An 11,250-nucleotide genomic window follows, 5' to 3' on the forward strand; every position below is an offset into this window, starting at 1 on the left:
CCGAGACGCTCCCCTCTCCCACCCATCCCCTAGACACTACCCTATCCTGGATCCTCCTTAGTAGCAGGAGTGGGAAGGATGATACCTGCCTGCGCAGAAAGTCCCATACCTGTAAATATCTAAATTCATTCCCCCTTGCCAACCCAAACTTCTCCTCCAGCGCCCTCAAGCTAGGGAAGCTCCCCTCTAAGAACAGGTCCCCCATCCTCTCAATTCCTGTCCTTTGTCATACTTGAAACCCCCATCCAAGCTCCCTGTGGCAAACCGGTGATTGTCACATATTGAGGACCAAACCGATGCTCCCACTGCTCCAACGTACCTCCTCCACTGACCCCAGATTCTCAAGGCCGCCACCACCACGGGGCTAGTGGAGTACCTCGCCGGCGGGAACGGCAGAGGTGCCGTTATCAACGCCCCCATACTGGTACCCCTACATGAAGCTGCCTCCATCCGCTCCAAAACCGGCCCCGCCCCCACCACCCACTTCCTTATCATGGCTATGTTAGCCGCCAGGTAATTAATTTTAAAAAAAAATTTAGAATAACCAATTAATTTTTCCAATTAAGGGACAACTTAGCATGTTCAATCCACCTAGCTTGCACATCTTTTGGGTTGTGGGGGCGAAACCCACGCAAACACGGGGAGAATGTGCAAACTCCACACGGACAGTGACCCAGAGCCGCCAGGTAATAATTACTGAAATTCGGTACGGCAATCCCCCCTCCCCCCCCGATTTCGCTCGAGCATCACTTTCTTCACTCATGGGGACTTATCCGCCCACACAAAGCTCAGGATGATTTTGTTAACCCTCTTAAAAAAGGACCACGGGATGAAAATTGGGTGACACTGAAATACGAATAAAAATTTCGGTAAGACCGTAATTTTGACCGCACCCTCCCAGGCAACGACAGCGGGAGCGCATCCCATCTCCGAAACCCACCCCTCATCTGTTCAACCAACCGGGACAAGTTCAACTTGTGTAACCGGTCCCAGTCGCGCGCCACTTGTATCCCTAAGTACCTGAAACTGTCCCTTACCAACCTAATCGGCAGCTCCCTCAGCCGACCCTCCTGACCCCTCACCTGGACTACAAACATCTCACTCTTTGTCATATTCAGTTCATACCCCGAAAACCGGCTAAATTCCCCCAAAATCGCCAGAATTTCACCCATCCCTGCCCCTGGATGTGGTAGGAATAAGAGCAGGTCATCCGCGTACAGCGAGACCCTGTGTTCCACCCCCCCCCCCCCCCCCCCCCGAACCAGCCCCTTGAAGCTCCCACAGTTATTGTCACGTGTACCGAGGTACAGTGAAAAGTATTTTTCTGCAAGCAGCTCAACAGATCATTCAGTACATGGGAAGAAAAGGGAATTAAACAAAATTCAAGAAAATACATGAGAATACATAATAGGGCAACACAAGATATACAATGTAACTACATAAGCATTGGCATCGGTTGAAGCATACAGGGTGTAGTGTTAATGAGGTCAGTCAATAAGAGGGTAATTTAGGAGCCTGGTGACAGTGGGGAAGAAGCTGTTTTTGAGTCTGTTCGTGCGTGTTCCCAGACTTCTGAATCTCCTGCCCGATGGAAGAAGTTGGAAAAGTGAGTAAGCCGGGTGGGAGGGATCCTTGATTATGCTGCCCGCTTTCCCCCGGCAGCGGGAGGTGTAGATGGAATCAATGGATGGGAGGCAGGGTCGTGTGATGGACTGGGCGGTATTCACGACTCTCTGAAGTTCCTTGCGGTCCTGGGCCGAGCAGTTGCCATACCAGGCTGTGATGCAGCCCGATAGGATGCTTTCTATAGTGCATCTGTAAAAGTTGGTAAGGGTTAATGTGGACATGCCGAATTTCCTTAGTTTCCTGAGGAAGTATAGGCGCTGTTGTGCTTTCTTGGTGATAGCGTCGACGTGAGTGGACCAGGATAGATTTTTGGTGATGTGCACCCCTAGGAATTTGAAACTGCTAACCATCTCCACCTTGGCTCCGTTGATGCTGACAGGGGTGTGTACAGTACAGTAGTCCCCCGTTATACCGCGCTCCGCAATACCGCGGTTCGCGATATACCGCGGGGGGGCTTATGGACCCCAACTGTCAGTTGTGTCAATTTCAGCGGCCGGCTGATTGTTTCAGTGAGAGAGCAGCTTCCCTCTCCGGATCAAAGTGAGCCGGCCGCTGAAATTGACACTGCCCGCTGCTCTCTCCCTCCAATCCAACTTTTAAGTTTTAATGTTTCTGATTGGAGGGAGAGAGCAGCCGGCAGTGTCAATTTCAGCGGCCAGCTCACTTTGATCCGGAGAGGGAAGCTGCTCTCTCACTGAAGCAATCAGCCGGCCGCTGAAATTGACACTGCCGGCTGCTCTCTCCCTCCAATCAGAAACATTAAAACTTAAAAGTTGGATTGGAGGGAGAGAGCAGCCGGCAGTGTCAATTTCAGCGGCCGGCTGATTGTTTCAGTGAGAGAGCAGCTTCCCTCTCCGGATCAAAGTGAGCCGGCCGCTGAAATTGACACTGTTTTAATTAGATCCACGATGGGGGTTTTAAATTTATTTAAAAATCTATGCTAGCGCTTCCCATTGTGAGTCTATGGGGGTCTGACCTCTCCCCCCGCCCCCCGTAGACTCTCAATGGGAAGCGCTAGCATAGATTTTTAAATAAATTTAAAACCCCCATCGTGGATATCCGCAGCTCGGTGGCTGTCTTGGACCCCAACACCCGCGTTATAAAGGGGGACTACTGTACTTTGCTTCCTGAAGTCGATGGCCAGCTCTTTAATTTTGCTGGCATTGAGGGAGAGATTGTTGTCGTTACACCACTCCACTAGGTTCTCTATCTCCCTCCTGTATTCGGACTCGTCGTTATTCGAGATCCGGCCCACTATGGTCGTATCGTCAGCAAACTTGTAGATGGAATTGGAACCAAGTTTTGCCACGCAGTCGTGTGTGTACAGGGAGTAGAGTAGGGGGATAAGTACACAGCCTTGCGGGGCACCGGTATTGAGGACTATTGTGGAGGAGGTGTTGGTGTTCATTCTTACTGACTGTGGTCTGTTGGTCAGAAAGTCAAGGATCCAGTTGCAGAGTGGGGAGCCAAGTCCTAAGTTTTGGAGCTTTGATATGAGCTTGGCTGGGACTATGGTGTTGAAGGCGGAGCTGTAGTCAATAAATAAGAGTCTGACATTAAAGAATAAGTGAGTCTCCTTCGGTGGGTAATGTTGACGAATTACCAAATGAGTGTGATGACTAAGGGGGACTAATCGGACGAGAGGAACCTGTGTGGCACAACTGGGGAAAAGATGGCAGAGGAACATGTGGCATCGTTGCTCGCACAATGGTCGACGGAGCAGTTGGTGGAATTTCTGGTGGCCGGGTTTAAGCAGCAAAGGAAGGCGGCTTCAGATGATCTGGCTAAGGTGGCAGAGATGATGTGGGCAGCCCTGGTGGGAGTGGAGCAGAAGCTGGAGGTACAGAGTGCGTTGACCCAGAGGGTGGAGGAGTCAGGTCAGTGGCTGACCAGAGGGTCGTACTGGCTCGTTGGAGGCAGAAATGCTGCTGATGGCGGAGGGTCAGAAAAAGTTGAGGGAGCAGGTCGATGACCTAGAGAATCATTCGAGGAGGCAGAATCTGAGGATTGGGCAGGGGGCAGTTGCTTGAAGGGTTTGAGGGAACGTTGGCCAGAAAACATGTGGCTAAGATGTTTGAGAAGTTGTTGGGCGAGGGTGTCTTTGACGTCCCGAAATGGATCGGGTGCACAGGTCGTTCAGGAGGAAACGAAGAGTGGGAGAGTTGCCGAGTGTGATCATCTTGAGGCTGCATCGGTACTTGGAGAGCTTTGTGCAGCACCGGGATTGGGTGGGCAGGGAGGGGGAAGAGGGGTGGAAGGGTGATTTGGTACAGAAGACGTTTGTCTTATGTCTCGGGCAGGGTTTATCCTGCTAGCAGATAGGCTAGTTAACGAAGGTGAAGTGGGAAGAGGAACCGTGGAGGAGGGTTGGGGTTTAGGGTTGTTCTGGGTTTTTTTGTGGGTTGGGGCCTGGAGAGGTGGGACTTTTTGTGTTTGGCATGGAGGAGGGGCTGGGGACAGAGAGGTGAGTTGCTGACATTGAAGGTGTTGTAGTGGCGCAGTTGGCTAGGGAAAGGTGACAGCAGCCACCTTGAGGGGCCCCAGGAGGTGGGAGAGACATAGGCCCGGAGGAGTCAATTGAAATGTGGAAATGACTGATCAGGTTGCGAGGGGGGGGGGGGGGGGGGGGGGGGGGGCTGCTTGGAGCCCTCCGACCAGTCTGGACTCTTGGAACATTGCGGCACTGAATGCGACTGGGGCATGAAGTGGTTTTTGGATGGCCTGGACTTTCTGGTGGTGAAGGAGGGGGAAGATGCAGTGGTTGGGTGCCCTGATTGGGCTGGGGGAATTGATAGGGTGCCTGGTTTCAATGCAGTCTGGGAAAGTGCCGGGTCTGGACGGGTTCACAGCGGAATTCTATAAAGAAATTGGTACAAAACCGGGTCCCCTTTCAGTGGTGATGTTTAATGAATCGGTTGGGGAGATCTTCTGAATCGTATTGTTCGATATTGCTGTTGAATGTGGATGCAAAGCTGTTGGCAAAGATGCTAGTGACACACACGGTGAACTATGTGCAGGGGGGGGGTGATAAGTGAGGACCAAATGGGGTTCATGAAGGGGAGCAGTTGTCGGCTAACATTAGGAGGCTGTCAGAGTGATTATAACGCCCCTGGAGACTCAGGAATAGATGATAATTTCTATGGGCGTGAAGAAGGCGTCCGACTGGCTTTATTTGTTCATGGTGTTGGGATGGTTTGGATTTGTGGATTGATTAGTGTTGAACAGGGCCCCCATGGCGAGTGTTCGCATGAATAACATTAGTGTGGGGTATTTCTGTCTGCATCGGGGACGAGGTAGGGGTGTCTGTTTTCTCCGTTGCTTTTTTGCTCTGGTGATTGAGCGTTTGGTGATGGGGAATAGGGTTCGGGTGGGGGGGGGGGTATTGGGGTGAGTGGGGGATGGAGTACCGCGTCTCCCTATATGTGGACAACCTGTTGTTGCATGTCACAGATCCGATGGAGTATTGATAGGATTAAGGGGATAGTGGCGGCATTTGGGTCATTTTCTTTTCTTTCTGTTAATTTAGAGTACCCAACTATTTTTTTCCCATTCAGGGACAATTTAGCGTGGCCAATCCACCTACTCTGCACATCTTTTAGTTTGTGGGGGTGAAACCCACGCAGACACGGGGAGAATGTGCAAACTCCACACGGACAGTGACCCGGGCTGGGATTGAACCTGGGACCTCAGCACCGTGAGGCAGAAGTGCTAACCACTGCACCACCGTGCCGCCTTAGTTTGGATCATTTTCAGGGTAAAAGCTCAATTTGGGAAAGAGCGAGGTGTTCCCGCTCCCTGCTCGGAAGCAGGAATGGGGCTTGGAGAAGCGCAGTTTTGGCTGGTCAAGTCGAGTTTTCAATATTTGGATAGAAATGATGCATAGTTGGGCCCAATTGCAAAAGTTGAATTTGCCGAACTTGGTGGAGGGAGTGAATGTGGATTTTTACAGGTGGGATGTTCTTCGACTTTCACTGGCTGGGGGGTCCAGACAGTCAAGATGACGGTTTTGGTGAAGTTTTGTTTATTTTCCATTCTCTCTGGCTTGGTACACCACGAGCCCAATGGTGGTTTCATCGATCAGAGTGTGGAAACAGTGCTGGAAACATTTTAGGATGGAGGATTGTGGGTGCCGATCTGTGGCAACCATCTATTTATCCTGGCAGGGTGATCTTCTGCATTCAGGGTATGGGAGCGGGTGGGAACAGGAGGTTGGATTCTCCGCTCCGGCAAGGGTCTTCAATTTGGGGCTGGGGGCAATGTAGGCAGACGGTCCGGGGCGTGCTAGCGGTCGATGCAGGGCACTCCTTTGGTGGCTCCAGGTCCACGGGCTGAGTCCACCATGGAGCATGGCGAGGCTACTGCAGGTCGCCACTGTGCGTATGTGTGGCCTCTGACCCGGACGTGCGGGTGGACGTATCGGCAGCTAGAGCTGTGAGCTCTATGACGGCTGCCTGCTAGCCCCCAGCAATACGGTAATCTGTGGCCTTGATGCCAGTTTTCCTGGTGTAAAAGACAGTTTTCACGATGGCATGGGGACTTAGTCCCAAAACAGAGAATCAAGCCCAGAGTGTTTTAGGTTAGGGACCTATTCATGAGCGGTAGGTTTGCAAAGTTGGAGGAGTTCCAGTTGCTGAGAAGGAACTTGCAAGTCAGAGATTTTGTGAGGAAGGAGTTGGCTACATTTCTGAGCTTGCCACTCCCGTCGTTGCTTGAAAAGATTCCGTCTGTAGATGAGATAGGATGGGGAGGATCTAGGACATATATGGAGAATTGACGGAGAGGCCTTCGGTGAAGGATATAAAGCAGGAGTGGGATCAGGGTGGGGGGATTTGAGGCGAGGCCCTATAAAGGGTAAATTTGACCTCGTGTGCGAGACTGACCCTCATTCAGTTTAAAGTGGTGCACAGAGCATACATGAAAGTGTCACGAATAAGTCGTTTTTTCCAGGGGTAGAGGATAGATGTGGGCGGTACTCAAGGGAACCGGTGAGTCATACTCATATGTTCTGGGCATGCCCGATGTTGGAGTTCTGGGAGTCTTTTGCGGGGACTACGTCAGAGATTCGGGGTGAAGGTACCTCCAAGCCCATGGGCGGCATTATTCGGGGTGTCGGAGGATCCAGGAGTGCAGGTGGGGAAGAGGGGCTGACATGTTGCCCATTGCCTCCCTAATAGGCCAGCGGCGAATCTAGTTAGGGTGGCGGAATCCGGAGCCGCCCAAGGCGGAGGGTTGGGTGAGTTACTTTGCTGTATTGCTACACCTGGAAAAGATAAACTTTGCCATTAGGGGATCAGAGGAGGGGGTTCTTCTTGAGATGGAAGTTGTGCATAGCCTTAAGAGTGATCAACGGCAGCCAGTGGGGGTAAGGGTGGTTATACTGTGTTGTTATTTGTGTGTTCTTTGTTATTATAATTGGGAGGTGGGCTGGGGTAAGGACATGGTGGGGTTTTTGTATTTTGATTACTGTTTGTGGGTGATGGTTACCTGTGTTCTGTAAATAATTTCAAAATGCCTTGAATCTTTTTTTTAAAAACTTTGTGACTTATTGATGAGGACACCCACTTTCTAATCTCTCACCATTTAAGAAACTCGGCACATCTGTTCTTCCCACCAAAGTGATAACTTCACATTTTTCTACATTATATTCCATCTGTCATATTTTGTCCACTCACTTGAAGGTATTTAGATTGAACTCTAAATGGCTAGAGTAAAATTAGGGACAATCAAGGATAGTAGTGGAAAGTTGTGTGTGGAATCAGAGGAGATAGGGGAAGCATTAAATGGATATTTTTTGTCAGTGTTTACACTGGAGAAAGACAATGTTGGCGAGGAGAACACTCAGGTTCAGTCGATCAGGCTAGATGGAATTGAGGTTCAAAAGGAGGTGTTAGCAATTTTAGAAAATGTCAAAATAGATAAGTCCCCTGGGCCAGATGGGATTTATCCTAGGATTCTCTGGGAAGCCAGGGAGGAGATTGCAGAGCCTTTGTCCTTGATCTTTATGTTGTCTTTGTCGACAAGAATAGTGCCGGAAGACTGGAGGATAGCAAATGCTGTCCCCTTGTTCAAGAAGGGGAGTAGAGACAACCCTGGTAATTATAGACCTGTGAGCCTTACTTCGGTTGTGGGTAAAATGTTGGAAAAGGTTATAAGTGATAGGGTTTATAATCATCTTGAAACGAACAAGTTGATTAGCGATACTCAACACGGTTTTGTGAAGGGTAGGTCATGTCTCACAAACCTTATTGAGTTTTATGAGAAGGTGACCAAACAGGTGGATCAGGGTAAAGCTGTTGATGTGGTGTATATGGATTTCAGTAAGGCGTTTGATAAGGTTCCCCACGGTAGGCTATTGCAGAAAATAAGGAAGTATGGAATTGAAGGTGATTTAGCGGTTTGGATCAGTAATTGGCTAGCTGAAAGAAGACAGAGGGTGGTGGTTGATGGCAAATGTTCATCCTGGAGTTCAGTTACTAGTGGTGTACCTCAAGGATCTGTTTTGGGGCCACTGCTGTTTGTCATTTTTATAAATGACCTGGAAGAGGGTGTAGAAGGATGGGTTAGTAAATTTGCTGATGACACGAAGGTCGGTGGAGTTGTGGATAGTGCTGAAGGATGTTATAGGATACAGAGGGACATAGATAAGCTGCAGAGCTGGGCTGAGAGGTGGCAGATGGAATTTAATGCGGAAAAGCGTGAGGTGGTTCACTTTGGAAGGAGTAACAGGAATGCAGAGTACTGGGCTAATGGCAAGATTCTTGGTAGTGTAGATGAACAGAGAGATCTCTGCATCCAGGTACATAAATCCCTGAAAGTTACCACCCAGGTTAATAGGGCTGTTAAGAAGGCATATGGTGTGCTAGCCTTTATAAGCAGGAGGATTGAGTTTCGGAACCACAAGGTCATGCTGCAGCTGTACATAACTCTGGTGCGGCCGCACCTGGAGTACTGCGTGCAGTTCTGGTCACCACATTATAGGAAGGATGTGGAAGCTTTGGAAAGGGTTCAGAGGAGATTTACTAGGATGTTGCCTGGTATGGAGGGAAGATCTTACGAGGAAAGGCTCAGGGAATTGAGGTTGTTTTTGTTAGAGAGGAGAAGGCTGAGAGGTGACTTAATAGAGACATATAAGATAGTCAGAGGGTTCGATAGGGTGGACAGTGAGAGTCTTTTTCCTCGGATGGTGATGACCAACACGAGGGGACATAGCTTTAAATTGAGGGGTGATAGATATAGGACAGATGTCAGAGGCAGTTTCTTTACTCAGAGAGTAGTAGGGGTGTGGAACGCCCTGCCTGCAATAGTAGTAGACTCGCCAACTTTAAGGGCATTTAAGTGGTCACTGGATAGACATATGGATGAAAATGGAATAGTGTAGGTCAGATAGGCTTCAGATGGTTTCACAGGTCGGCGCAACATCGAGGGCCGAAGGGCCCGTACTGCGCTGTAGTGTTCTATGTAACTCCCTCACTTTCAAACAATGTGAAATTCCAACATATTATGGTCACTTGTCCCCAAAGGTTCTTCACAATAAAACTATTAATTAGTCCTTTCTTGTTATATACTAAATCTGAAATAGCCTGTTCTCTAGTTGGTTCCTCAACATACTGTACGAGAAAACAATCCTTGATACACTCCAGAATTTTGTGTTCATTTACCCAGTCTACATGCAGATTGAAGTCACATATGCTGCTCCTCTCACCTGATTAATACCATGCCACAAACTACTACTACTGTTTGGTAGCTTATAAGCAATTCCTACCAATGTTTGCTGCCCCTTGCTGTTTCTTATCTTCACCCAGATTCCACATTTTATTCTTCTAATTGGAGATCCTCCTTTATCAGCAACACCACCCCTTTTTGCCTGTCCTTCTTAAATATCGACTACGCAGTTCCTAGTCTTGACCAGCCTCTCGTCACGTTTCCATAATGGCAACTATATCACACCCATTTGCTTCTAAAGTCACCTACCTTATTGCAAATGTTGCGTGTATTCAGAGTGCCCTGAACCTGTCTTTTTAACATTATTCCAGATTCGAAGCCTAGTTGATACTTGCCTTCATGCCACCTGGCTTCTAATTAAACTTGTTACTTTTCTACTTCTGGTTACTAACGTTCTTCCAATTTCAGCTACACTTCAGGTTCCCATCCCGACAATAGTTCAAACCCTCCCCAGCACTAGTATCAGGAAAATAAAGGTAGTTTAATATTTATATTGGCAAACATTAGAAAATAGTTTTAAGTTTGTTTAATCCTGGAAGGATAAAACCTAGTTAGATTCACGCTGGACAAAGGTGTTTGCATGTGTGGGGTTAGTTCAGTTCCAACTGTGTCTCTATCATGCACCGAGGGAGCTACGGCATAAAGAATAGTAGAAATCATTGCTTAGCAACAATGGGCTACTTTCCAGAGGGAAAGGATTTGTTTGTTCTTAGTTTTAACTGTAAGCCAGAGCAGTTGGGGCCAGGACACTGGCAAGTGAAGAGCTCTCACTCTCACGAGGGAATTGCAAAGAAGCAAGCATCCTAAGGAACAAGATAGAATCCAGATAATCAGGGAATTGGGACAGAAAGGACACTAACATTAAATACACCTGAAGTTGAGAACAAAGACCAAGGTATTGTTCAAAATAATTCAAGGAAGAGTAAACAAAGTGTTCTGAATTAAAGAGACATTTGCAGTAACTAGATTTAAAGTAGGTTAGCAGACTTCAGAGGTAGATGAAATGTTTGTTGTCATTTTAATACAGCCTGGCAATGGAGTGAAAGTAATTGTGAGCAGTTTGCACAGCAGTCGAGACAACAGGGTTGCTGCAAAATCCTGGTGTGGATTTGCTGTTAAAAGTGGAGCAGTAGCTTTGTTTGTTTAAATGGCATTTGGCTAATTTGGTCTGTTTCAGAATGCAAACTTCCAAGGGAAAACATAATTAGGAGAAGATTTTAAAACATATTTTTGGGAGTGGAGTTTGGAAACTCTCACTTAACAATAATCTGGGTGGATTCAGAGGAGACATCCTCATTCACTTGGGGTCTAGAGTACAGTGTGTTTGCCCATATTGATCTTGTGTGCTCATAAAAGGATTTTGTGTGGAGACAATTGTACTTTAGATGTTAATCTTTAAATCTATCTGTATTTGTTAGACTGGGAGAGAAATCTTCTGTATATGTTAAACTGGGGGTGGGGAGGGGGCGAGAAATAAAGGAGTATTGTATTAATATCCAATTATTCCATGTTTAATAAATGCTTTATTTCTTTGTTGTTAAAACTAATTAGCGGTCACGTGACTCTTCTTCCATGGTTTATATAGAAACTGTTATGGTCTTTTGAGCCAGGGTACATTCTGGGAGCTTCCCATCCTGTAATACCATCAGCTGGGACCATAGCACTAACACAAATCTCCATGCAAGGATATTAGTCCCAGTACTGTTAAGATGTAACCTATCCATCTTGTACAGGTCCCACCTGTCCCAGAAATGGTCCAAATACCTCAGTTATCTTTTTTTCAAATATGTTTATTAAATAGGTTTAATAATAAACACAATTATTCCTCCAGGTGCTCCGATTTCCACCCGCAGTCCAAAGATGTGCAGTTCGGTGGATTGGCCATGCTAAATTGCCCTAGTG

This window comes from Scyliorhinus canicula, chromosome 8 (genome assembly GCF_902713615.1).
Source record: "Scyliorhinus canicula chromosome 8, sScyCan1.1, whole genome shotgun sequence".
Taxonomy (NCBI): domain Eukaryota; kingdom Metazoa; phylum Chordata; class Chondrichthyes; order Carcharhiniformes; family Scyliorhinidae; genus Scyliorhinus; species Scyliorhinus canicula.